This window comes from Heterocephalus glaber, unplaced genomic scaffold, assembly GCF_053883595.1.
Source record: "Heterocephalus glaber isolate CG9 unplaced genomic scaffold, H.glaber_assembly_v1.0 deba00001578, whole genome shotgun sequence".
Lineage (NCBI taxonomy): Eukaryota > Metazoa > Chordata > Mammalia > Rodentia > Bathyergidae > Heterocephalus > Heterocephalus glaber.
Genome location: NW_028258359.1, coordinates 778,249 through 804,203, shown reverse-complemented (window position 1 = coordinate 804,203; position 25,955 = coordinate 778,249). Strand labels below are relative to the sequence as shown.

The window sequence follows — 25,955 nt, the reverse complement described above, 5'->3', positions numbered from 1 at the left end:
CTGTCTGTATTCTCAGCATCAAAATGCAACCTTAGGAGTCTCCCAACAGGTGACCTGAGCCCTGGGGACATTGACTTGGCTTCAGAGTGTGCTTCTCCATGCACACCGCTCTGCAGAGTAGTTAGGTTTTGTTCCTTCTGTTGTTAAGCATCGAGGTGGCGAAATGGGCTTCCCAGGGTGGCCAGAGACCCCTTCCACCATCACATAGTGGAAGGTGCTTTTCAGGTTCCTAGGATTTGTCCGTACAGGAGTAAATACTGGAATATAGCCTCTTCATGGTCTACAGACTACCGAGATGAATTTCACCGCAATTATGAAGGCATTATAGGAGACCATTACTCATTTTTATCATTTTCCCCTTCCTGAATACCACAGTGAAACCAATCTCTCAGTTAAAGGTGAAAAATGACTTCATATCCTAAAATCTCAGGTTAAGTTCTTTGCATCTGACATCCAGACCCTGTCTAAGCATTTTTTTTTTTTTTTGGTACCGGGGATCGAACTCGGGTCCTTGTGCAGCAGGCAGCGAAACCACTGAGCTAAATCCCTGGCCCTGGTTTTTTTTTTTTTTTGAGACAGGGTTTTACTTTGCAGTTCAGGCTGGTCTTGAATTCTTGATATAGCCCAGCCTGGCCTCAAACTCGAGGCGATTCTCCTGCCTCAGCCTTCCAAGTGCTAGGATTATAGTCATGAGCCCACCATGCCCAGCTTGTTTTACTTCAAAAAAAATAATACCCCAAAACTCACTTTGCCATTTTAAGAAAAAGCATTAATTATAGACAGATGTTTTAAACTGATAAGGAAGCTGAGGAAACCAGCCAGAGAAATTAATTTACTTGTACGAGTAATAAACAAAAATTCAGTCTCTTTGATCTTAAATTAGCATTTTGTCATATGAAATAGATGTTGAGATGTCTATATCTCTAGTCCTTTACCCACACAGCAAGTTGTATGTGCACGTATGTGTGTGTCTGTGTGTGTGTGCACACATGTGCCTCAGGGCTCAGCAACCTTTCTCAAGCAAAGGTGCCAGGCAGCTCACTCTTTTTTTTTTTTTTTTGTATTAAATTCTTTAATTGGTACATTGCAGGTATACAACACATTTACATTTCTCATTGGGAACTGTACCCGTACATGATGCATCTTGGTTCTTATTTTTTCCCCATTCCTAGCCCTCCCTTCATGCCTTCCAACCTTCCCTATTTACAAAGACTTTATTTCCATTTTTACCATTTCTCATCATTTTTCCTTTCCCTTCTTTCCTTTCCCCTGCCCCTCCCACTACCCCTACCCCTTTGGACCTTTTCTTCCTATTTTACATTATTGATTACTCATTCTAATCATTGGTACATTTTAGGTATACAATATAATGACATTCATCATTGGAAATTTCCACCTTTACATAGTCTCTCTTGGTTCTTATTTTTCACCCTTGCCCAGCCCTCCCTTCAACCCCTCCAGTCCTCCCTATTTACAAAGATTTTGTTCCTAGTTTTCCATTTTCTCATATTAATCCCATTCCCTTCTTTCCTTTCTCCTACCCCTCCCACTTCCTTCCCCTCTGCCCCTTTTCTTCCTATTTCACATTGTCTATTACACCTTTTAGTCCTTATTTACACTTTCAGTTTCTCACACCAGAGAAACTATTCGATATTTATACATGTGTGTCCTATTTATTTCACTTAAGAGTATCGCCTCAATGTGCATCCATTTAGCTATAAATGTCTCTAATTTGTCATTTTTTATGGCTGAGTAGTACTCCATTTTATTAAAAAAAACACATTTTCTTTATCCAGTCTCCAGTTGATGGGTGTTTGGGCTGTTTCCAAGTTTTAGCTATTACAGACTGTGCTGCTATGAACATGGGTGCACATATATCACTGTGGTATGATTTTTTTAATTCTTTGGGGAGGATCCCCAGCAGTGGAATAGTGGGGTCAAATGGGACTTCCAGTCCTAGTTCTCTGAGCTATCTCCATACTGATTTCCACAGTGGTTGCATCCGTCTACACTCCCACCAGCAGTGGAGCAGGGTTCCTCTTTCCCCACAGCCCCGCCAGCCTTTGTTATTGGTTGATTTCATGATAGCAGCCATTCTTTCTGGGGTGAGGTGGAATCTCAGCGTTGTTTTCATTTGCATCTCTCGAATGACCAGGGATGTTGAACATTTTTTCATGTATTTATTTGCTATTTCTGCTTCTTTGTGTGAGAAATGTCTGTTCATTTCAGATGCCCATTTTTGGATTGGGTCTTTAAATTTGGGAGGTCTGATCTTTTTAAGTTCTTTATAGATTCGAGATAGTAGACCTTTGTCTGAGGAAGAGCAGGTGAAGATTTTTTTCCCACATTGTGGGTTGTCTCTTCACACTGCTGGTGCTTTCTCTTGCTATGCAGAAGCCTTTTAGTAAGAAGAGATCCCACTTGTTGATTGCTTGTAGGTAGCTCACTCTTGTGCTTGGTAACTGTGGCTGCTGGGTCATCAAGCCCAGCCCTTCAGGCCTGTGTTGCTGTCCCGCCTTGGCAGCAGTGTGCTGGTGGAAGCAGCTGGCTGCCTTCTCTCTGATTTGTCAACCAAAAATATGCTTTGCATGCCATGGAAACTTTTACGGAAGCCATCAATAAAAAGGATCTTGTGAGTTACAAGAAGAGAGCCTTCTTCAAGGACCCAGACTGGAGGAAGATGTTCTTTGATATTCAGGACCCTTTGGGCACATTCTGCAAGGAGCGGCTCACTTTATTGTCACCAACCCGTTCCTGTCTAACGCAGGCCCATGCCCCAAGTGCGTCTTCTGAACACCTTGCTGAAATCCACCTGCACGGTGCCTCTAACACTCTCCCACTCTTCTGCCTGGAAATCCGTCAGGGACAGAAGGGAGGTGATTGTGGTCTGATTTGTTCTCAATGAAGCAATCTTTAGCTTCTAGTTCATCATGAAAAACTAATATGCTCTTTAATTTTACTCCCGGTGTATTTTCTGGATGAATTTTTCTGTTGCTTTGTTGGACTCTGTAAAATGGTCTTCATGGATTTGTGTATTGCAGGAAATTTGCCTTTTCTTTTTGGTTGTTTTTTTTTTTGAGACAGGGTCTCACTGTGTAGCCCAGGCTGGCCTTGAACTCATGACAATCCTCCTGCCTCCACCTCTCGAGTGCTGGGATTATAGGCAAGCACCACCACGCCCGGCTTGCATATTAATTTAAAGATGCATGTTATAGCTACTGCCATAGCGGTTCCTTCTGAACAGTCCCAAACACTTTGTTTACCTACGAGTTCTTTAGATTGCTAATTAGCTAAAAATTGATTATCAGCATGGGTCAAGATAATTATGAATTACAGTTCAGACGTTTAACAGAAGTGAAACAGTGTCAGGACGGTACTGTTTTTAATAATATTTAATAATAAATACAGGCATACAGGAGCTTTCAACTACTGAACTGTGCTTTCTTGAGAGCCACGATGTCCTGCCCTGTGGTGCAAGGGCAGATAAATCCCCGTCGATGAGCATTCCGGGTGCTGCCAGGAGCCCTTTGGAGTATGGCGCTACCCACAGCCTGACTACAGGTGCAGTGCGTGCCGTGCTGTAACAGGACACCCCAGGCTGGGTCATTTATAAAGAAAGGAGATTTGTTCTGACTCACAATTCCAGAGCTCCGAGAGCCGGGCACCAACTTGGCTTGGCATCTGGCAGAGATGCAGTAGGGGAAGCAGGTGCCTGCAGCAGGGGCACAGGTGGGGAAGAAGCTGGACGAAGCCTGGAAAGCCCGAGTCCCTGGAGCTCTGGGTGACCGAGCCAGTCTCACGGGAGCTGCACTGTCCTTTCTTAGCACCGGAGCTGGGCCTGGTTACTGCTTACGTCCCCTTCCTTCTTGGAATGGTTACACCAGCGGCCAGGTGTTCAGGGCACGGGTTGGGGAACAAACCTCACCTTCCCCATGTGACATTTTCAGTGGAAGCTGCGGCAGCCACGGTGCTGATCACCCGGGTCGGAGGAGAAGCTGGCTGCACTGTCTGTTCTGGGTGACGTGCTTGCTTGCCAAGTTGTAAAAGTTAAATTCCAGATAGGGGCTCACCTGCGTGATCACAGCACTTGGACCCACTTTCTAAGAGTGACTACTTAGGACATTGAAGGACGATCTCGGGGCTCGTGTTGGTGGCTTGTGTCCAGTGTGGGCACAATCCCTGCAGGCTCCGGCCAGGGTCCCCTCCTTTGTCCTGGGGAGGACGAGCCTTCCTCAGGCCCTCTGTGGGCTTCTGCGTCACGCTCACTTCCGGAGCTCCCCAAGACGGGAAAGAAAAACGCTTAATGTCGTTCTCCCCCAAACCAAGCCCCCGGCCCGGTGTATCGCCTCCGCTTGGTCACAGTGCTCCCATAAACAAGAGCGTTAACAAAGAACACATGTTCGCTCCGAGTGCCTTTTTAGGATATCAGTGATTTATCATGCAATTAATAACATCTTTTCTGGTTATAATAAACAAAGCAGATGGTTTTTTTTATGTGTTAGTCCATCTCAGAATTCCCAGTTTAAGACCTTTTTGTTCACAGTACATATTCTTTGTGTTTTTTATTACTTAGGTGGGATTTTATTTTATTTATTTATTTATTTAGGTACTGGGGACTGAACTTGGGTCCTTGCACTTTTGAGGCAGGTGGCGGAACCACTGAGCTAAATCCCTGGCCCATAGTGCGATTTTATTAAGATTTTTTGGAGGGCCGGGGATTTAGCTCAGTGGCTCTGGCGCCTGCCTCAAAAGTTCAAGGTCTCGAGTTTGATCCTTGGTACTCCCCCCAAAAAAAGATTTTTTGGAGATACAACTTTCTTTTAAAATGTTCTTGTTTTGCTTGGGCTTAAGTAAAATGAGTTTGGAATATAGACTTTTTTTGGCAAGAGTGTTTATCTGAAAGTTTGGAAAAAATTCTCAGGCTTATTTATTTAGACCTGAGGGAGAGGAAAATTCCATAATTATTTTCTGATGTTTTTCCTTTGTTGGTCCATTGATGTCTTTCTGTAACAGATTATAAATTCTTAGTTGTTCGCTTTTTTTTTTTTTTTGGTACCGGGTATAGAACTCGGGTCCTTGTGCTTGCACACCAGGCGTTGAAGTTGTTTGCTTTTTACTTACTCTTGGTTTTGATTTTTGATTTTCTTTGTAGTTTCAAAATTCTTTAAGTAGGATTGCCCATTATTCTTGCTTATATTCTTTCATGAAGCTCTTTTTCTCTTCATAAAGCTTTGGTAGGGCATGTTTACTTATATTTATGATGTCAATGTTAAAAATATTCTTGGTGACTTCATTTTAAAAAATTTTTCTTCCAGCCTGTTTCTGACTACTTCCAGGGTGTTTGACTTGCAAATAGTTGAAGTTTTATTTTTACTTTTTTGAGAGAGGGTCTCATTATGTAGTTCAGGCTGGCCTTGGACTCACTATGTAGCCCAGACTGGGCTCAAACTTGTGGCGATCTTCCTGCCTCAGCCTTCTGTGTGCTGGGATTACAGGTGCGCACCATCATGCCAGGCTGGAGTTTTGCTTTCTTATTTCTAACTTTATGCATTATGATCTGGGACTGTATAACATAGACATAGACATAGAGAGCTTCTGTGATGGGTGAATATTTGTGCTCAAGCGAAGCTGTCACCTTAAAGCTGGGGTATAACGGAAGAAAGTGTACGCTGGTTGTTTGCCATTTCCTGTCCTGTAAGTGTTGTCATCTTTGCCCTTGCTTGTTGTCCTGGTTGGGTTCACGCGTCCTTGGTGAATGTCTTGTTCCAGTGGACTGTAGAATGCTGGTGCCTTCTGGATTTCACTGCCACCGGACTGAGCTGGAGGACACAGAGCCATCAGCCGTAGGTAGGGCTGGGGGACTGTGAGTGAGGCGAGCAACACAGCCTGGCGCTCACAGCGTTTCCTGCCCCGCCTGAGCATTTGACTTTCCCAGATGCTTGGTGCTGGTGTAGAACTGAATTAAATTAAGGGATGCGAATCAGCGCTTCCTGAATGGCACCTGCTACTCACCATCATCGCCTTTCGGGAAGAGGATGACAGGCCCAGGCTGGTCCTTGTGGCTGCTCTGGGACCCTGTTGCCTTTCTCCTTGGTGACACATGGCTGAGGATGAGATGCAGTGTGTGCCTGTTTTAACCCAGCCGTTCGTTCTCTGGGAACTGAGTTTAGCTTTGGGGAGGAAGTTTGTCCTTGTTCCTTCCCAGGGCTTCATTTTTCCCCTGTCCACTCCTGTCTGCTGTGTGTCTCTGTATTTCTGGAAGCTGGCAGTTGTGCACAGCTCACAGCTCTCAGGCACAGTGACTCTGCCCGTGTTCGGTGTCTTAAGTCAGCAGCGGCTTCCAGAGCGTTCTCAGACTGCCCTCTTGTTGCACACGAAAGGCAACAGCGGACACGTGTGTGTGTGTGTGTGTGCGCACGTGCGTGTGCGCACTTTTCTGTCGCAGTGCTTTGTGTGTCCTGACCCTCAGTGTGCACAGGGCACCTGTGATGAATCCTTGCTAATGGGAGTGAGGATGGTTTTAAGAAATTTAAAAAATTTGTAATTTAGAATTATAAACAAAGATGCATGCCCTTTATGAAGGTCTCACAGTCATTCAGCAAATGTTTTTGATTATGGGATGAGTTTTCCCCTTTGCCCTTAGAAGCTCACTGGGTGATTAGCACAGTAACCTCTTGGGCCCCTGTATGGTAGAGAAGGAGAGATTTGGGAGGCTTTGAGATGGTGTCCGAACAGCTGAACCGTGAGGTCCATGGAGGGTGACAGGGCGACTAAGCCTTGGGCGTCGCCCAATCTGAGACTGACACTTAACAGCTGGGTGACCCCATGGCAAATTGATGTAATTCCTCTCCTCTCTCTCTCTCTCCCTCTCCCTCCCCCTCCCCCTCTCCCTCCCTCTCCCTCCCTCTCCCTCTCCCTCTCTCTCTCTCCCTCCCTCCCCTCTCATTTTCTTTCTTTTTTTTTTTTTGGGTACCGGGGATCGAATTCGGGACTTCCCGCTTGCAAGGCAGGCAGCAGAACCACTGAGCTAAATCCCCGGGTAGCCCCTCTCATTTTCTTGAGACAGGGTCTCATTCTATAGTTCAGGCTGGCTTGAACTCATTATTTGGCTCAGATCGGCATTGAACTCAGGGCAGTCCTCCTGCCTCAGCCTCCTGAGATTACACAATGTGCCACCATCCCTGGCTAAACTGATCTAATCTCTGTGCCTCAGTGTCCTCATCTGTAACAGAGGGGCAGTGATAGTGTCCACCGAGTGGACATTGTGAGGAGCCCATGGTTAGTGTCCATGAAGCCCTTAGAGCAGTGTACCATGGGGAGAGTTGCTGCCTAAAATAGTATGCACCCCCACCCCCATTCTGTGAATGAGAAGCCTAAGACCCAGGAGAGGTTCAGTTAGTTTTGTGGTACAGGATGCCTCGTTCCTGTCCTGGGGAGCAGCCACCGTTTGGTGGGTCACCTACTGGTGCCTGCATCTTCCCTGCCTTATAGCACCCATGGCAACAAGGTGCTGTTCGTAATCATTAATGTTTTACACGGGGAACAGTGCTTAATTAAATAATTTATGTGTCAACCAGGCTGACATTTAAACGTTCTCATGGTTTCATAAGGGGTTCGACTTTGTTATTCTGTACTTTTTCCTTGACATTTCACTGTTGTAATTAATCATTAATTCCAGGGGAAGGACAAGACAGATACCCTTTCCTTGCCCGTTGTGTTTTGTCATGTCATTTGGGATATGATAATACTGTAAAGTTGATTTCTCAGATAATATTGAACCTGCTGCAGAGTCTAACAGTTTGTTCCTTAGTGGCTTAGTAGAAATGGCTTTCTTTTCCCGGTCTTGAAGGAAATCTCAGTCATCTATAATTTATTGGATTTGGTAAGCTTGAGGGAATGTTTTCTTTTTTCCTGAAAGTTGTGTAAAACATTACTGTTATTCACTGCTGAACGGATGTCAGTGGAATGTCACACAGGACACAGGACGCATTCCAGTTTCATCATTGATTTCTCAAGCAGCATTCCCAGAGCATTTGGAACTCGGCAGAGAATCATCGAAACTTCCTTATTGAAAAATGGGGCCACTAGGAATATGTACACTTGATTTGGAAACAAATTTTGCTTTGTAGTTTATTAAAGAAAATGCCTAGTGCTTTTAAAAAAAATATAACTTTCCAGACACATTTAGTTAATTACTAAATCGTGTCATCCTCTCATGAACAAAGAGTTATCTCCTAGAGCCTCTGAGATAAACTAAATTACCTGCCAGGTAAGATAAGCTAATTTACCTGCCAGAGGCAAGATGTTGGTTTTCTTGAACTGGAATTGACAACCAGTGTCAGTCCCCTGAGTCTCATGATTTAGCCTGTTATTTCTAACCTCAGCTTGCCCCTACTGGCTAGGAAATGGCATCTACTCACTTCCATTTCTGTCACTTAAAAGCATCTCAAAGTAGCTGAAACCTGGAAGCAACTGTGATGTCTTTCAGCAGAGGTTAAACACACTATGGTATGTCCATACAATAGAATATTAAGGAGCAGTGAAAAGGAACGTGTGATCAAGCCACAAAAAAAGGCATGGGGGAACATTAAGTATATATTGCTTTGGTGAAAAGAAGCCAGTCTAAAAAGGCCAATGGTTTCTGACCCCCAACTATGTAACATTCTGGAGAAGCAAAGCCATACAGATAATAAAGAGATGAGTGGCTGTTGGAACAGGGTGGGGGGAAGGGGAAGGATGAATAGATGGACAGGAGGAGATTTTAGGGCAGTGAAACCATTCAGCATGACACTGAAATGGTGGACACCTAACACACAGTTGTCACAACCCATGGAATGGGCAGCATAGCATGAGCCCCAGTGTAACCGAAGAACTTTAGTTAATAATAGTGACTGAATATTGGTTTATCAACTGTAACAAATGTGCTCTGCTAACTCAAGATGTTAATAGTAGGGAAGCTGTGGGGTGGGTATGTAGGAACTCTCAACTATCTGTTCAATTTTCCTCAAACAAATCTGTAAAAAATCTGCTGATTGAAGTATAGGCTAATACATTTGCTGTCCATGCTACTTATAGTCAGCGTGTGCTGCCTCTGTGCCAGGGACCCCATGTCACCCCAGAACCCATGGGCTTTTCTTACTTCCCATTCTTGTTGCCTGGCAGCACTCGGCACTGAAGTTCAAACTCCAGGCTGGATCCTCGTGCCCTGAGGCTCCCCGTTAGGAGTTTGCAGTGGGGTTTCAGGTCGTCTTTTCTAAGTGTGGGGTCACCCAGCAGGGAGAGGGTTGGCATCGATGCCTTCTGGGATCCTTCTCGAGTCTCCTTCCCCTAACAATCTGCGCTATTGGCACCTGCTGCAGGCTCCTGTTGTGGCTGTGATGCTTTCTTCTTGTGCCATCTCCAGTCTCTCCTGTGATGTCCCCTGCTGCCACAGTGTCCCCTCTGAAGTCCCTTTCTGGAGCCTCTGGTCCCTCTGCTCAGCTTGATGGAATTGAACTGTGGAAAAATCTTTGGAGAGGTGGTGGCAAGGGCCAAGGGATGGCGAGCACTCAGGAAGTGGAGGCAGGGACGCTTAGCATCTCCTGCATATCCTGTCACCGTGCTGTGTCTTCTGTCAGACACAGAGCCGGGCACTTCCTTGTCCTGTCGTATTTGAATCTAAATCTGGACATTTGCACAATTCCATCTTCTTTCTCTGTGTCAAATTTGTTATCAGTTTCTTCTCGTTGTTACACTCTTCCCAGTAGATGCCTCTTGCATCCTCATTGTCACCACCAATGTTTCCTCTGTGAAGTATTACAGATGTTTCCTAAGTGACCTGTGTCCCAATCCAGCCAAAACACACTGTGAAACTTTGTCTTAAAACCTCATGGTTTGTGGCCATACCACAACGTCTGCACATGCCCGCTTGCCCACCAGCTTGGCCACCTCCTGTTTGAGGAGCTCAGCAAGGGTGCTTTCCCTGTGGTCCTCAGGTGTGTGAAGAAAACCTCTATGCAGGAACACGCAGCAAAAATCATCAATACCAAGAAATTGTCTGGTATCATCAATACCAAAGTCACCAGGAATTAGAACGTGAGCTGAATGTGCCAACTTCTGTGACATCCAAATAGTGTGCGCCTCCATGACAGTATTTATTTTCTTTTTTTTTTTTTGGCACTGGGGATTGATCTCGGGAACTTGTGCTTGCAAGGCAGGCGCCAGAACCACTGAGCTCAATTCCCCCTGGCCCCACGACAGTATTTCTGAAGAAGGGTTTCCACTGTCTCGTGTGACCTTGTTACTCCTGAGGAGCTCTTTGAAGACACTGTGGCCAGAGAGTGCTACGGTGAAGCAGAGGCCAGGCGCTGTGCACATCAGGTTTGCAGAGTGTTAACCACATTCACCAGCGTGACATCGTCCATGCAGACCCAAGGCCGAGAACCTGCTGCTGGGGAGTAAATTCAAGGGTGCTGCCGTCAGGCTGCCTGACTCTGGCCTCGCCATCTTAGCGCAGGGAGAGCAGCAGGCTTGGTTTGGTTTTGCTGCCTGTGAGGAACATGGTGCCAATCATGTCGAGTACGCAGTGACATCACTGCACACTGCATCCGAAGCGAGGAATTCCAAGAACCCTTAAGAGAGCAGCACTCAAAGAAGCTGATTGGTTACACGTAACCTAAGAACAGGTGGCCCCACCGCCACAGCGGCAACAGCAGATACGATGGTGGGCATGACGGGAGCCGTGTTGCTCTCACTGGGGCTCCAAGTACTCGTCTGTCCTCTGGGTCTTGAGGAAAGATCCCTATGGAAAGCTGTGGCTAGCTGGGCCTGCAGGGTCATCCTGTGTCCTCCTGGGGGGTGACCCTCCCTTCTGGGAGGAGGATCAGCCCAAGCTGTACCTGAAGATCGAGGCCATAGCCTCTGTTTTCTTATCACCCCGATCAACCAGATGTGGACCGTAAGCCCAGCAAAGTGCACCGCCACTGACAGGGCTCTTGGGCACCCATCGCCGTGACCGCGCCGTCTCCAGGAACATCTCAGCTGCAAACACCTGTTGATCAGGAAGTCGGGTGACGGTGTCAAAGAACCACAAAGCACCACGGCAAACAACCCGACAGATGGGATTCAGGCTCCATGGCGAGGTACGATGCTACTGCAGGAGACGAGGACCTCAAAGTGTGAACCCAGGAGGCCACTGAGATCACAGAACAGCTGACAGAAGCCATCAACAGTGGGGGCCTAGAAGTCTGCACAAACATGTGTGACCCAGGCCTCACTTCCGTTTGAACCTGAGGCCCTCGGTAACCTGATGGAGGGGAGGGATTCCTCTAAGCTTTACTTTGAGAGTCTCCTGTGCAAGAACCCACCATCCTGGCCCCATCCGTGTGACTGGGGAGGACGCATCTTGCATGGCTTACATCTGCCTCCCCAGGACATCAACAGGCAGGGCCAGCCTCGCACCGCCAGTCAGCGGAGAGTCGAGTCTGGACTGCGGTGATACTGGTGGCTCAGTGTCCACGTCATTGCTCCGGGGCCCCTGCCACACCAAACAGCCACAGGGACATGAGACTCCAGCAGGAGTCGGACGTTCATAGCCAGTGAGTGCTCTGGAGGGTCCAAGTGACAGTGGCAATCCTGTTCATTTGAGGATTAAAATAATTAAATCACAAAACAGCAGCCAGTGCACGCCCCTGCGTGCTGTCCTCCTGCCCACCTTTGTATCTATCTCTGCTGAACGGAGGAGGTGGTTTTTACACGTAAGCAAAAAAAGAAAAAATATTATTTAAAAACCATGGACTCCATACCATGATGCATTTTAAAACCACCAATGGCCCTTGAGCCTGCAAGAAGGCCGGAGCTGATGTGCCACCCATCCCGGCAGGAACAGTAGGCTCGCCCACCAGCCCAGAAGAGGGGAGCCAGCCTCAGGTCCCCCAGGGCTCAGAGGGATCAGGCCAGGATTCTGCAGAGGTTGCAGCCCCTAAGGTGGTTTGCTGACCCCAGGGCTAGGAGCAGACCTCTTTGGAATCAATGCTGTATCCGTCTGACCTCCTTGAACAAGAACGCAGAGGTCCCTCCTGCTGGGGAGGTAGTTGAGGAGCAAAGGCCTTCGGACTTTGCTGCATGGTTGGAAGAGAACCGGCCCTGCAGAGCTGTGTCTGCTGGGAAGCCCACGAGAAACTCTCGTCAGTCAGACACACACCGGCTCCTCGCTCCTGTAGGACACACAGTGCGAGTAGGCCCTGAGTTTGAGGCCTGCTCTCTGCAGCCGGAACGGGGAGGGCTTGCTGCTCTGCTTCGTTTGTTTTCTTAATATAACTTAGCAATGAGAGAGCCAGGCCCTGGTCGGGCTCCCCTTGCTGCCTTTGGCAGTTGTGTGTCCTGGGAGATCTGGGCCATCTTGGTGGTGCCTCTCTTCCTGCTGGCTGTTCCAGGGCGACCCTACTCGGAGCCGGGGCCCTCTGCTGAGTGCCCTGCTGGACACGAGGAGCAAGGCAGCTGCAAGAGAGCTGTGGCTGTTCCTGTGCCTTGGGGCTCCCGAAGGCCTCCTCCCTCCCTTCTCTTCCCTCGCTGCACGTCCATCTCTTCCCTGTCTCTCAGATTGCCTGACTGCTCTGGTGAGAAGAAGTGTCCTCTTGAAAGAGGCCCTGGACTGAAATGTAGACTTCCTGCTGGACTGTCTGCAGTATCACTCCTCCCACCTGCGTGTACCCCAAAAGGCAGCTGGAGCCTGGGTCCTACTCATTGTCCCTGTCGGTGCCCCAGGGTTCCGTTCCAGGGAGCAGACAGCAGAGAGAACGGGAGGACTGGTCCTGGCCTGGGTTCCCCCTTCAGCTGCACACACACCTGCGCCGTGGGGGTGCAGTGGGAGGCCCCGGGTCCTGGATGAGCAGGAGCCTCGAGAAGAGGCAACAGAAGAGGTGCACTTTGGAGCCAGCTGAGAAGAGTGAAGACGTGTAGATACTGGGACTTGGAGTTAGCCGGGCACTTCGAGCACCTCATTCCTGCCTGGCCTTCGCCCCTTCTGGGCCCTCGCCCCTTCTGCCCTGCAGCCTGTGGTGCCAGCTCGAAGACACCTTCACTACAGGGCTCAGTTTGACTGGCTGGAAGACGAGGTCTTAAGAGTTCCTGGAGACCGATCGCTTCAGTGGCTGCTCCAGCCTCACTTGGCATTCTTACTCCTCTTCCAGGCTCTTTTCAGCATCTGTAGTCAATAGACTGTTAAGAAGGAAATCACCTTCTCAACAGGAAACCGAAGGCATTTGATGCAGAAGTTTTGGACGATGACATAGAAATCATTTAAATACAGTGTTTGTTCTGAATGTTGGTAGATCATAGCTTTGTTACAACGAAACCTTGAACTGAAGATATTTAATAAAATTACCTGTAAATGATCAAAAACAACAGCAATAAAACTGTATGATTTTAGCCATGCGTGATAGTGCATACCTGTAATCCCAGGTGCTCAGGAGGCTGAGGCAGGAGGATTGCCAAATCTGAGCCCAGCCTGGGCAACTTAGCAAGACCTGTCTCAAAATAAAAGGGTTGGAGATGTAGCTCAACACTCCCTGCTCATTCTGTAGTACTGTCAAAAACAGCAACAGAAACAGTGGTGGACCATGGCTGTAATCCTAGTACTCTGGAAGGCTGAGGCAGGAGGATCACAAGTTGTAGCCTAGCCAGGGAAAATTAGCCAATTAGCAAGACACTGTCTCAAAATTTAAAAAAAAAAAAAGGCCGGGGATGTAGCACAGTACAAAGGCCGTGGGTTCAATCCCTGGTACTATGCAAAAGCCAAACACACACCAAAAGAAAAAAAAACCTCAAACAGCTGCGTGCACAGTTTCACCGTGTCTTAAAAACTTGTTCTAAACCGTGAAAGGGGCACCTTTCTCCTTGGCCTGTTGCTTCAGCCGACCACACCCTGCCCCTTTCTGCTCTCTTACTCTGCTCATCTAGGTCCACTCCCAGCCCGGCTCGTGCACTTGCTGAATGCTGGGCGAAGACCACTGGGTGCCCAGGTGTGTGCGTGCCTCACGCCAGGCCGCCTCCACTGCTGACATTAAAACACTGTTTCCGACTTTCAAGGACCACTTCCCGTCCCCATTGCTCAGCGAGGCAGTGTCTTGTATTTCCGAGCCTTTTGCAACTTGCAAACCACCTACTGTCAGGAGTAAAACAGTCCCTTCCAAGTCTCTCTTCTGGTTCCACACCACTACTTCCAGTCCCTTGAAGTGCGCAGTGTAGTTGCTGAAACATCAGAAGCTGGAACTGCTTGCCTTTGGTAAGGATCTCAGTTATTGTGGCACTTGAATGACATTTTTAAAAAACATTTATTTGTGCACATTTGCAGTACATTATGATTACATTCATTCTGAGGAGTTAGCACGTGTATATAACACATCGTGATTCTTTTTGCTCTCCCTGCCCCTCCCTCCATCTTCCTATTTGAGAAAGATCTGTGTCCTTGTTTCCTGTTGTCTGTCTTTCATTTTGCTCTTTAATTGATTTATACTTTGGGTTTCTCATACAAGAGAAACTATGCACTATTCAAGCTTGTGTGTCTGATTTATTTCACTTAACATTATGATCTCAAGGTGCATCAATTTCCCTACAAATATCTCAAACTTATCCTTCTTTATAACAGAGTAGTGCTCCATTGTGTGTAAATACCACATTCTCTTTATCCATTCAGAATGATAGCACACTTTAAATATTGTGTCTGGCTTGGTGTGGTGGCCTATGCCTGTCATCCCAGCACTCAGGAGGCTGAGTCAGGAGGGTTAAGAGTGGGCTACATAGTGAAACCCTGTCTCAAAAGAAGACAATAAATATTATGTTTGTTGTTTCTATTTATTTTGTATTAAATTCTTTTATTGGTACATTGTAGGTATACAACACAATTACATTTCTCATTGGGAATTGTACCTTTATATAATGCATCTTGGTTCTTATTTATTCCCCATTCCTAGCCCTTCCTTCACGCCCTCCACCCTTCCCTATTTACAAAGACTTCATTTCCATTTTTTCCATTTCTCATCATTTTTTTGCTTTCCCTTCGTTCCTTTCCTCTGCCCCTCCCACTACCCTTACCCCTTTGGACCTTTCCTTCCAATTTTACATTATCGAATATTCATTCTAATCATTGGTACATTTTAGGTATACAATATAATGACATTCATCATTGGAAATTTGCGCCTTTACATAGTCTCTCTTGGTTCTTATTTTTCACCCTTGCCCAGCCCTCCCTTCAACCCCTCCAGTCCTCCCTATTTACAAAGATTTTGTTCCTAGTTTTCCATTTTTTCATATTAATCCCATTCCCTTCTTTCCTTTCCCCTAGCCCTCCCACTTCCTTCCCCTTTGCCCCTTTTCTTCCTATTTCACATTACCTATTATACATTTAGTCCTTATTTACACTTTCAGTTTCTAACACCAGAGAAACTATTTGGTATTTATTCATGTGTGACCTATTTATTTCACTTAAGAGTATTGCCTCAATGTGCATCCACTTAGCTATAAATGTCTCTAATTTCTCATTTTTTATGCCTGAGTAGTACTCCATTTTATAAAAAAAACACATTTTCTTTATCCAGTCTCCAGTTGATGGGTGTTTGGGCTGTTTCCAAGTTTTAGCTATTACAAACTGCGCTGCTATGAACATGGGTGCACATATATCACTGTGGTATGATTCTTTTAATTCTTTGGGGAAGATCCCCAGCAGTGGAATAGTGGGGTCAAATGGGACTTCCAGTCCTAGTTCTTTGAGGTATCTCCATACTGATTTCCACAGTGCTTGCACCAGTCTACACTCCCACCAGCAGTGGAGCAGGGTTCCTCTTTCCCCACAGCCCCGCCAGCATTTGTTATTGGTTGATTTCATGATAGCAGCCATTCTTTCTGGAGTGAAGTGGAATCTCAGCGTTGTTTTTTTCATTTGCATCTCTCGAATGACCAGTGATGTTGAACATTTTTTCATGTATTTATTTGCTGTTTCTACTTCTTTGTGTGAGAAATGTCTGTTCATTTCAGATGCCCATTTTTGGATTGGGTCTTTAAATTTGGGAGGTCTGATCTTTTTAAGTTCTTTATAGATTCGAGATAGTAGACCTTTGTCTGAGGAAGAGCAGGTGAAGATTTTTTCCCACATTGTGGTTGTCTCTTCACACTGCTGGTGGTTTCTCTTGCTGTGCAGAAGCTTTTTAATAAGAAGGGATCCCATTAGTTGATTGTTTGTGCTAGTTCACGGGCAACTGAGGTTTTGTTCATAAAATCTTTTCCTACACTGATGTCTTCAAGGGTGCTACCTAACCTCTGTTCCAACTGGTTCAGAGTTTCTATTTTAATATTTAGATCTTTAATCCATTTTGATTTTAGTTTAGTGCATGGTGAGAGATATAGGTCTAGTTTTAATCTTTGGCAAGTTGAAACCCAATTTTTCCAGCACCATTTATTAAAGAGGCTATCTTTCCTCCAGTGAGGGTGTTTGGCTCCTCTGTTGAAGATGAGATGGCTGAGTGTGTCTGGCGTTGTTTCTGCATCTTCTAATCTGTTCCACTGGTCCTCCAGTCTGTTTCTTTGCCAGTACCATGCTGTTTTTATCACAGTAGCTTTGTAGTAGAGTTGCAGGTTGGGGATTGTGATACCCCCTGCCATGTCTCTGTTACCTAGAATTGCTTTTGCTATTCTGGGTCTCTTCTTGTTCCAAATGAATTTTTGGATTGTTTTCTCGAGGTCTATGAAGTATGCTGCTGGGATCTCAATTGGAATTGCATTAAATCTAGATAGCAGTTTTGGAAGTATGGCCATTTTCACTCTATTAATCCTTCCTACCCAGGAGCAGGGGATGTCTGTCCATTTTCTGATAGCATCTTCAATCTCTCTTTTCAGAGTGCCATAGTTTTCAGAGAAGAGGTCTTTGATTTCTTTCGTTAGGATGATTCCTAGGCATTTCAGTTTTTTGGATGCTATTGTGAAAGGAATTATTTGCCCTATTTCTCTCTCAGTGAGTCTGTCATTGGTGTAGAGGAAAGCTATTGATTTTTGTGTGTTGACCTTGTAACCAGCTACTTGACTGAATTTGGTTATTAAGTCTAGAAGACTTTTGGTGGAGTTCTTGGGGTCTTCTATATAGAGTATCATGTCATCTGCAACTAATGACAATTTGACTTTTTCATTACCTATCTTTATTGCTTTTATTTCTTTCTCTTGTCTAATTGCCGTGGCTAATGTTTCCAGAACTATATTGAACAAGAGTGGTGATAGTGGACATCCTTGTCTTGTTCCTGATTTCAGTTTTTGACCGTTTAGTATGATATTAGCTGTTGGTTTTTCATAGATGGCTTCTATCAGTTTGAGGTAGAGACCATCTATTCCAGTTTTTTGTAGAGTTTTTATCATAAATGCATGTTGGATTTTGTCAAATGCTTTTTCTGCATCTATGGAGATAATCATATGGTTTTTATCCTTGGCTCTATTGATATAGTGTATTACATTAATTGATTTTCCTATATTGAACCATCCCTGCATCCCTAGGATGAATCCCACTTGATCAGGGTGTATGATCTTCTTGATGATCTTCTGCATTCTGTTTGCCATTATCTTATTAAGGATTTTTGCATCTGTGTTCATTAGTGAGATTGGCCTATAGTTCTCTTTTTCAGCTGGGTCTTTCTCTGCTTTGGGGATCAAGGTGATGCTTGCTTCCAGGAATGAATTTGGGAGTATTGCTTCCCTTTCAATTTCATTGAAGAGTTGAAACAGTAGTGGCAGCAGTTCCTCTCTAAATGTCTTGTAGAATTCAGCAGTGAAGCCATCAGGGCCCGGGCTTTTCTTAGTTGATAAGTTTTTAATTACATTTTCAATTTCATTGGTTGATATTGGGTTCTTCAGAATTTTTAGGTCTTCGTTCAACTTTGGTAATTCATATGTATCTAGGAATCTGTCCATTTCTTCTGTGCTGTCCATCTTATTGGCGTATAGGTTCTGGAAGTAGGTATTGATGATCCTCTGGATTTCTGCTGGGTCTGTTGTAATTTCACCCTTTTCATTCTTAATTGCATGGATTTGGGCCTTTTCTTTTTCTGACAAGGTTGGCTAAGGGTTTGTGAATTTTGTTGATTCTTTCGAAGAACCAACTCTTGGCTTCATTGATTTTTTTGTATTGTTCTCTTTGTCTCCATTGCATTGATTTCTTCTCTGATCTTTATAATTTCCTCTCTTGTATGAGCTTTGGGGTTGTCCTGCTCTTCTTTTTCTAGAAGCTTGAGGTTCAGCATCAGGTTGTTTAATGGGGCTCATTCTGTTTTCCTAATATGTGTATTCACTGCTATGACTTTCCCTGGTAAGACTGCTTTCATTGTGTCCCATAGATTCCGATATGTTGTATTGTCATTGTCATTTAATTGAAGGAACTGTCTGATTTCTTCTTTAATTTCCTCTGTGACCCATTGATTATTCAGAAGTGTGTTGTTCAATTTCCTCGTGTTTATGAAATTTTTTGAGTTTCTTTTGCTATGGATCTCCAATTTCATCGCACTATGGTCTGATAATATACAGGGAATAACTTCAATTCCTTTGCACTTACTTAAACATGTTCTATGTGTGAGTATGTGGTGTATTTTGGAGAATGACCTACATGCAGCTGAGAAGAATGTGTATTCTGATTTTGTGGGGTGGAAGACTCTGTAAACATCTGTTAAGTTCATTTGTTCAAGAGTTTGATTGATTTCTAGTATTTCATTGCTTATTTTTAGTCTAGTTGATCTATCTATTTGTGACAGTGGGGTGTTGAGGTCCCCCACTACAATTGTATTAGTGCATAGATGACTTTTCATGTCCGTTCGTATTTGTTTTATATAGTTGGGTGCACTAGTGTTTGGTCATAGATATTTATGCTTGTCATCTCTTCCTCTTGGATTCTTCCCTTTACAAGTATGTAGTGTCCTTCTTCATCTCTCTTAATCACTGTTGGTTTGAAATCTACTTGATCTGCAAAGAGGATAGCTACTCCTGCTTTTTTTCGGGTTCCTGTCGCATGCAGTATTGTTTTCCACCCTTTAACTTTCAGTCTGTGAGTTTCCTTTTGAATGAAGTGTGTTTCTTGTGTGCAGCATATTGTTGGATTTTGCTTCTTGACCCATTCTGCCAGTCTATTTCTTTTGATTGGTGAATTGAGACCATTAACGTTGATGGTTATAACTGAAATGTATTGACTTGTCATTGCCATGACTTTTTCTTTTTGTTGGGTTCTCCCCCTTTACATTTAATTTCTTGTCATGCCAGATGGGTTCATTCTGCTTTGCTTCTTGAGGTTGTGATCCTCAATGTGTGTTCCCAGGATATTGTGTAAAATTCTTTGGAGTGCTAGTTTGGTATTCACAAAGTTCCTAAGGTGCTCTTTGTCATGAAAGTATCTTATTTCTCCATCCATTTTGAAAGATAGTTTTGCAGGGTACATCAATCTGGGTTGGAGGCTGTTTTCTTTTAGGGCTTGGAATATGTCACTCCAAGCTCTTCTTGCCTTGATGGTTTGTATTGAGAAGTCTGCTGTGATTCTGATGGGCTTTCCTTTGTATGTGATTTGTTTCTTTGACTGCTTGGAGAACTTTGTTCTTCTGTTGTGTTTCTGGAATCTTCACAATTATATGCCTATGTGTAGATTTTTTTTGATCAAGGCTATTTGGAGTCCTATATGCCTCACTTATCTGTATGTCAAGCTCTTTTTCCCTGCTTGGGAAGTTTTCTGCCATTATTTCTGTGAAGAGATTTTTTATGTCATCTGCACTCTCTCCTGTTTCTTCATTGAGCCCAATGAGTCTTATATTATTCTTTTTTGCATCATCTAGCAGCTGCTGGATTGATTTCTCATGTTCCCTTATAATTTTGAAGCAATTTTTCTTTTCCTGGTCACTAATTGCAATCTTATGTTCTATATCTGAAATTCTGTCCTCACATTGGCTCATTCTGCTGTGTAGACTTTCAGTGGAGTTTTGCATGTCCTGGAAATCTATTTCCATCTGTTTCATGGATTCCATTTGTTTCTTATGTTGGGATTCCATCATGTTCCTGAGCTCCTCTCTAGATTTATTAATCATGTCTTGCACTAGGGGCACAATTTCTCCTGTTATCTGAGAAATTATTTCTGATTTCATTTTTTCCAGATCCCCTTTTGTTGCCAGTTCAGTGGGTCCAGGTGGTTGAGTATCAGAGTGTTCCATCTCATTTCCCTTTGGGGTTGCTGTAGGTGATCTGGAAGTCTGGTTTTGAGACTTATTTACGTGTTTTCTCATTTTGACTGGGGCAGGGGGCTCTTAGCGCCTGCACGGATTACCTCCTCTGAGCTGGGTGAGGTGGGACAGGGGCCGGGAGCAGCGGTAGGGTTGGTGACCCAAAAGCCCTTTCCTGTGGGCTGGGAGCAACCGGAGGGATGGTGGCCGGGAAACCCCTTTCTCTGGACCAGGAGCAGTGGGATGGTGGCTCAGAAGCCCGTCCCTGTGGGCCGGGAGCGGTGGGAGGGATGGTGGCCTGGAAGCCCCTTCTTCTGGGCCAGGATCAGCGGGACAGAAGGTGGCCCAAAAGCCCTTTCCTCTCGGCTGGGAGCAGCGGGAGGGATGGTGACCGGGAAGCCCCTCCTCTGGACCAGGAGCAGTGGGACGACGGCTCAGAAGCCCCTACCTCTGGGCCGGGAACAGTGGGACTCAGTACCTTGGTCTGGTGGTCTGGTGTCCTCTGCGTCTTTGTAGTGTAGAATCAGGTGGCTGCCTGTCTGCAGCGGGGTGATTCGGTGTCTTCCGCGCGACTCAGAACCTTGGTAGGGCGTGCACAGATCTTCCTGTCTGCAGGGGGCTGATTCAGCGTGTGTTCGGCGGGACTGGGGACCTCGGTAGGGCGTGCACAGACCTGCCTGTCTGCACTGGGCTGATTCGTCGTGTTCTGTGCGACTCAGGACCTCGGTAGGGCATGGGCAGACCTTTCTGGCTGCAGCGGGGTGATTCGGCGTCTTCCGAGCGACTCAGGACCTTGGTAGTGCATGCACAGACCTGCCTGTCTGCAGCGGGCTGATTCGGAGTGTCCTGTGCGACTTAGGGCCTAGGTAGGGGCCATGGGCAGACCTGCCTGTCTGCAGTGGGGTGATTCGGAGTCTTCTGCGCGACTCAGGACCTCGGTGGGGCGTTCACAGACCTGGCTGTCTGTAGGGGGCTGATTCGGCGTGTGTTCCGCGCGACTGGGGTCCTCGGTAGGGTTTGTTGTTCTTATTGATGTTGAACAGTCAAATCCAGTAAAACACTACACTTGCATCATAGGCCAGGCAGGGCAGGGTTAGGGGCTTCCCACACTTACTTGGAGAGGCGAAGCAGAGAGCCTTTGTTTAGAGAGTGGAGGTGATGGGTGTTCCAGAGGCAGCGTTTGTCCTGTTTGTGTGGCCAGGGTGTTGTTAGAGTGACTCCCCAGGGCAGGAAATTGTTGAGCCTTTTCCGGGAGCCGACCTTCCTCTTTACATCTTATTTCCTCTGGCCTTTAACTTAGAGTTCAGATGGGGCTGAGCTAGTTTAATCAAGAAACTGACAATATCAAAACGTGAATTGTTGGGGATTTTTTTGTCTTGATTTCCTGGTTTTCTACTGGAATTTTAGAACCTTCTCTTTCCAGTTCCTTTGACTTCCACCTTCTCCCACTTATATCTTTGCTTATCTGTTTTATGGAGGAAAAGTGCTTTCCCGAGAGTGCAGAAAAGGCATTGTCTCTAATTGTTTGGAAGAGGTGAGAGTATAAATTAAAAATGGATTGGCAAAGGAACACTGCTTTATCTTGCCAAGAGCTATTGACAAAATCAGACACAAAAGTGCATTGTGTGCATGTGGGGCCAATGGCAGATGCCTCTTTTTTTTTCCTTTCTAGTTCCGGGCATTGAACTCAGGACCTTGGCCTTGCAAGGCAGGCACAGCACCACTGAGCTAAATCCCCAGCCCAGATGCCTCTTGATGAAGTTAGCCAACCATGGAAACACGAGTGTTGGAGTGATTGGGGGTTTATACCTTCATTTGAGCCAGGTCTTCCTGGGACCCTAAAGAGCCTGCATGAGAACCCCGACCCCAGGCACCTTAAAACCCAGAGTGGCGCCCACCATAGCCTTTCTGAGCCAGGGGGCCTGGGCTGGGGTTCAGAACTCCTGTCTGTGAGCGGGGTGTGCTGGCGCGAACCTGTGTGTAATCCCAGCACTCTGGGGGGCCGAAGCAGGAGGATCCCCAAGTTTGAGTCCAACCCAGACAACTTATTGACTTAGCAAGACTTTGTCTCAATTTTTGTTTTTTATTAATCTTTGTTTCAAACTTTATTCCCAGGCTTCTTCATTAATTGGGCTGCAAAGAATTAATTGTATGTAAGCAAAAACTGAAAAGAGCTGCAGTGTCCAAGAGGCTTGGGCTTAAAAACATTAGAGATCTAGATTTTAGCAGATCCATAAACAAAAAACAGTTTTAAAAATCAGTCATAATATAAAATAGCAGCTCCCAGTAACTTCTTCCAAGTTATATCTTCAGAAGCTGACTCAATTCAGTTTCCCTCATTCTTAGAAGCCTCATCAAAATTCTCCACAAGATCTGGAACTTCATCGTCCTCCTCTCCAGTAGCGAGTGGTGCTTTTCCATCCACAGATTGTTTGGGCAGAGCTTCAGCCAGTCTCCTTAAACTAGTCAGACTGTCTGCACCGAGCTGGTTCAAGATGCTGGGTAGCATTTCTGTCAGCTGTTTCGTCTCAGCATGGCCTGTCCTGGTGAAAGTGTTTGCTGCCAGAGATGCCTGAACTTTTGGGTTGTAGAAGTGGATCACTGTTCCTTGGTTTGTAAACATATTCACCTCTTCAATACCAGAGATGTTGTTTACCCCTAACTTCTGTAATGAGAACTGAAGTTTTTATCACCTGCTGTAGCTGTTCTATAAACCACCTTCTTCCTGCGAACCGTTCCTTTCCCACCAATGCGCACTTGTGCCTGCAATTTGGCGAGGTTTTCCTGGTTCATGATAGTTTCTTTCATCTTGTCGGAGTGGTTATGGGGCAGCACAGGGGCTAGGGCTGGTGCTCGAGGGGTCTCGGGCAGACCAGCCGAGATTAGGCACACACACATGGGGACTCAAGATGGCAGCTAGAGCGACTTTATAAATTAAAAGAAAAAAGAAGAGGTGGGGCCGGAGATAGAGCTCAGTCCCTGGTGCTACACAAAAACACACTCCTGAGGGACAGTGCTTGAGACTTGTGAGCCCCTTTGTGGAACCCGTGCAGTAGACGTTGGGGAAGCCAGTGATTACAAAGTGGATAACCTCAAAACTCCTGAACCCCGGGCCGGGCCCTTGGCTTTGAGCTGGGGGCGCCCCATGCAGTAAAGCAAGAAGCCCTGCTGTCCCACTCCCCAGGAATGCAGAGCCCTGGGTGCTGCAGTGCCCTCCTGGAAATCGTACATCTTCGGTACCGGTTTTCTCAGGCTTTGAGTTAAGGCGGACATACTTAATGCTGGACTTTTGCAGTAACTTTCATGGAAGTGATGACAATGAAGCAATGTCCTTTTTGTTAAGTTCTCCTGGTATTTTCCAGAGATTTGTTGGGACTTTTTAAGATAGCTTGTTTGTTTGTTTATTAATATGGCAGGGGAGGAGTGGAAGCGAAGCAATATATTGGTTTAGTTTCTGCCATTCGTTTTCTTTTCCTTTGCCGGTGACATGGGGCGGCCTCCGTGCTGACAGTTCCCATCCTGGCCTCCTTTTCTCAGATGATCAAACGGGCCGAGCAGTCTCTCACCGTTTGAAGTGTCTGCGTGATGGAAAACAGCCATCTGGACTTGTTTCTCTCGCCCACACTCTTCAGGGAAATAAGCAAATCTATCCGCACAGAGCTGTTTTTGAACTTTCTCAGAAGCCCTTATCTGGGTCCCTGTGAAAAGCCCAGCAGCGTAGCTGGTGCTCCTGAGACTGGCACCGCCTCCCCTGGTCCTGCCCCAGCCTCCCCGGGGACAGGAGCACAAGGTGGCTTTGTCCCAGGGCTGTGGTTTCCGGCTCCTGAGAGCAGAGCCCTGCACAGAGCTACAGCCGCGGGGCTGGATCTCACGGCCTTCGCCCTCCTGCTCCTGGTGTCTGACAAACTTTGGTCCCTACAGCTGGGCAGTGCACACCCTTGCTCTGAGCGTGCCCGGCTGGAGCGCTTTGGGGCCGGCCCTTCACCTTCCTGCCAGTCTGCCTCCTGCACCCGGCCTGTGAATAGCAGCTTTCTCTGAGTTCTTCCTAACCTGGAATTTTTAAGTAGTGTATATTTAAAACTGGAAGGGGAGAAAAAGATCTTCCGCAAAGTTCCTCTTTGTCAAGCTATTTTGATTGCTAGTTGCCCCCTTTCTTCATTCACCCTGACTTCATTTCATTAGATTTATCCTCTACAGGAGGCTAGGGTAGTCAGTAGGATTATGTGCTTTTAGTAGGTGAGAGGAAAAGATGTTGAATTAGTTCTTCATCTTTTTTTTGAGACAGGGTCTCACTCTGTAGTCCAGGCCCACATTGAACTTGCTAGGTGGCCCAGGCTGACTTCAAACTCGAAATCCTCCTGCCTCGGGCTCTGTCCAGGGCTGGGATTACAGGCATTCACCACTATGCTCGGCTTAATTCTACTACATACCATATGTGTAGCAGGCACTAAATTTAAAAGGCCTGAAAAAGTGTACAATAAAAAGCAGTTCCTTAACCAGCTGGTTGCCCCTCGGAGCAGTGCTGACCACTGACCCCTGTGTTCTCTGAGGGGCTCTCTGTCCTCAGGAATGTTCATGAACACATGCACATTTTTAGCTCTGTGGGGTTAAAATTTACATATTGTAACTTGGGCCTACTTTCAGTATACAACTCAGAGATCTTCCTGTTAAGTTTAGGGCTGTGTGACTATTACCACAATCTAGTTTCAAATTACTTCCCATTTCTCTAAAAAAAAACCCAGTCTAGGGCTGGGGATTTAGTGCAGTGGTGTCGCTGCCTGCCTTGAAAGCCCAAGGTCCTGAGTTCGATCCCCAGTACCAAAAATTAAAAAAACCCAGTCCCTCATGCCCTTTGCTTCCACCCCAGCCCCAGGTAGCCAGGCTTTGGAGATTTATCCTCTGGATAAAGCCTTTTCTCAGTATGAAATATGAACAAACTCTCTGCAGAAGGCTGGCCTCGAACTCGAGGCAGTCTTCCTTCCTCAGCCTTCTGAGTGCTGGGATTACAGGCATGGACCACCACACCCAGCTTGCAAAATGTTCTTGAGGTTCATCCGTGTTGTAGCAAGTTTCAGCATATTGGGTTTCCTTGGCACTGAATAATACTCCCTTGTTGGAGATTATCATATCTACATTAATCAATTGAACATTTGGGTTGTTTTTGCGTGGCTATTATTTTTTGGCTATGAACAGTACATAAAAGTCTTTGGGTGGACATGTTTTCATTTGTTTTGGGGAAATATTAGTGATTGAAATTGCTGGGTTATTAGAGGGAGGGTTTGATGGGTCCTATGCTAAATTAATGATTAAACTTTTAAGAAACTTCCAAAATGTTCTCCAAACTGGTTGTACCATTTTATATTCCCACCAGCCACCAGCAGTGTATGAGACTCTAGTTTGTTCACATTGTTGATAACACTTCTTGCCTCTTTTTTATTATAGCCATTATAGCGGATATGAAATATAGCTCATCATGAACATAATTTGCATTTCCTCATGACTAAAGCTATTGACTGTCTTTTCATGTGCTTATTAACCATCTGTACATCTTTGGCAATTTAAATTCTTTCTGTTGTGAGTTTTATTTTTTATTATCTATTTGTTTAGAGGGTTTTTTTTGTTTGTTTTTTGAGGCAGGATCTTGCTTTGTAGTCCAGGCTGATCTTGAACTCACCGTGTAGTCCAGGTTGGTCTCCAACTTGTGGCAATCCTCCTGCCTCAGCCTCCTGAGTGCTGGGGTCACAGGCA

The 25,955-nt window shown here is 45.8% G+C and overlaps 1 protein-coding gene and 1 pseudogene across 5 annotated transcripts in view; one reads left to right on the top strand and one right to left on the bottom strand.

Annotated features, from left to right (window-relative positions):
• Nucleotides 1-25,955, top strand: part of Farp1 (FERM, ARH/RhoGEF and pleckstrin domain protein 1) — a 275,312-nt gene that overhangs the window by 42,305 nt on the left and 207,052 nt on the right. The gene's annotated exons all lie outside the window — the stretch shown is intronic.
• LOC101725967 (transcription factor BTF3 pseudogene) lies at nt 22,534-22,853 on the bottom strand (annotated as a pseudogene).